Genomic DNA, 2,772 nt, shown 5'->3' on the forward strand with positions numbered 1-2,772 from the left:
TACTCTTCATCCACAATTACAGATGAAGATGGTTGGTTTAAATACCCATAAAGTCAGTGTTTGGGCTCTGGCTGGAAGTTGGAAATGCGAGATTTTGGGGGGGGGCGGAATGAGGTGTAAAGAGCCACAGCGGGGGAAAATCCAAAGGAAAAGCCCTGTGGTCCAGGCAGCTCCCCCCAAAATGAGCAGGACTGGCTAAAAAAAAATCACAGTATTGCTTTAGCTGCCCCCCCCCCCCCCCCGGCAGTGGGGTGCCCGTAGGTGCGATGAGTTGGTCGGTCCTTGGCTGGGCGGGGGGTGAGCAGGGTGAGCTGGGCTCTACTCGTACCTTGCTCCACGGTTACACACCGGAGCTCTGCACGGATATTTCCACTCCACGGGGCGTTCACGTACACCCCCGCCCGCATTTAGTCCCCCAGAACCCCGCAAAACCCCACGGGATTTATTTTTCAGCGAAGGAAAAAAGCCCTGGCTCACACCAGCTATTAAAATATCATTTAAAAAATATTATTTCTACCTTAAGATGGTTTGATTCGAGGTATGTATGGCCTTTATTCTTTTCCTTTTTTTTCTTGATTTTACTGGACCTGAAGCCTGCCCGACATTCCTCATTGCTACCTTGGGTCTCACACTGTACTTTTCCATACCTAATTTTTTAAATGCTTTCTCCTTTAGCAGCGTCTCGTCTCACCTCATAATAGTTTACTGGTTAATCATAAAAATAAAATGAATTTCCACACTCTCTGTAATTATCGACACTTCTCCACCCGACATGTAGGTTTGGGAGGCACAGGAGTGTACTGGCTGCAAAAATGAATATTAATACGCTTTCCCTTTGAAATAAATTAATTTTGGCAAACGTTTTTATAATGAGATACCCTGATGGTTTATGTGTTCTCTGTGGCCGTGTTTGGCTAACTCAAGCCTAAAATTAAAGCACAAACTCTCTTAAAAAATTACAGGTAGATTTTTAACGCGGATTTGAGGCACAAGCTCTCATATTCCGGCTAGACCAAAACAGGGACTAAATGTGATTTATTCTGATTGAGGCAGAGGGAAGATTTCTGAGGTTTTCTGGTACCACAGAAGCATAGGGAAGAAAAAAAAATAAATTTCTGCATTGACAAAAGCAGGCAAAATAATTCTAAAAAGAGTCATTTTTTGATCTGAAATAGGCAGAAGAGAGACCCCCCCTCCCCTTAAGCTGCAGAGAAGGATCGTTAATACGAGATTTATTGGGGGGCGAGGGGCGCGTATCTTTATTTCCTATTTGAGCAACGTGAAAATAAAGTCACTTAATGAAGTCTGAGCCTAAAAAAAAAAAAAAAAAAAAAAAAAAGAAGGGAGTTTGTGGAGAGTCAACAAGACGCAGCCATTAGAAAATCCGCGCAATTTAGCCGCAGCGAGGAGTACAAGCCGATGGATCTTTTTATCTTTCTTATCCTTTTCATCTTTATTATCACTCTTGTTAACAACACCAATGAGACTGGATACATATATCTCCTTTAAATGCAGTCATCCATGGAGCCATTGTAGTTGCTAGCTACAGATATATTAATTAATTTATTCTCTCAACAGTAAAATATTGCTGTGTCTACTTGCTACCTACCAAGCAATAAAAAGAGGCTTTTTTTTTTTTTTTTTTTCCCCTCTGCACTTCATTAGGCTTTACCTATAAGTTTCCATTTGAAATGATTTGCTTAAAACTAATTACTTGCAACGTACTTCATTTTCCTCTCGCAGGGTCTGGAAGGTTTCAAAGTGGGGTGGGTGGCCATATGCTGATAAATGCTGCTAATTATTCCCACTCTGTGTTTATTTTATATTTATGAACCCCCACTCGGAACCAAACCAAGGCATTCTTCGGCAATAACGCACTGGCATATTAATGATAAGGGGGGGCATGTGCCTGAAAACAGTCCCCACAATAGCACGGGGGAGGAAAGCAAACAGTTAATATATCACGGAATTAGCCAAAGGACGGAGCCTGAGCCACACACAGACCGGGAGAAGGAAATCCAGTCGTTCTGCTCACTTTAATGGGAATTATTATATGTATTGTTAATTGCTGTAATGCTTGAAGCTGCAGCCCTGCAAAATGCAGCTGCAAGGAGGAGCTTTGCTTTGGTCTGGTTTGGGGGAGCTGGAGGGGGGGGGTGGTGGTGGTGTCTGAGGTAGGAATGCAAAATATTTCCACGCGTGGACACGAGTGTCTCTAAAATGCCCCAAACGCTACTTTCCCCTGCGTGTTATTCCCACGTCGCCCGTGTTTAACGCCACCAGCACCACCCCCCCGGCAATACCCACCCATCAAAGGTGCCCCCCACCCTCCAGCACCCACACACACACACCCCCCCCCGGCACCCACGCTGCTGTCACTTCGCTCTTTGTGCTGCTTCTTTTTAGCCAGGTCCGAAGGGCTGAGCGCACACAAAGCCCACGCACACGCGGGGACACCTACATGCGCCCCCCCCGCCCTCCATGCTATAGAGGTTACGCCTTTATTCTTTATTTTGGGGGGAATATAGGAGGAAAAACAACAAAAAAAGATTTTTCGGGTCCCTCCCCTCCAGGCGAAGCACCGACCTGGGTGTCAGCAGCGTGGCCGGGTTTATTTTCTCCCTCACTTTTAACTCTTCCTATTTTTTCTTTCTGCTAAACCACCTCTGGGTTTGGGTGTGAAAAACCCCGCTTTGGCTCAGAAAAAGGGGGTTGTGAGAAAATGAGGAGCGGGAGAGGAGAATTTTGACTTTCTGCCTTGATTTTGGGTGT

This window comes from Strix aluco, chromosome 27 (genome assembly GCF_031877795.1).
Source record: "Strix aluco isolate bStrAlu1 chromosome 27, bStrAlu1.hap1, whole genome shotgun sequence".
NCBI classification, from domain to species: Eukaryota; Metazoa; Chordata; class Aves; order Strigiformes; family Strigidae; genus Strix; species Strix aluco.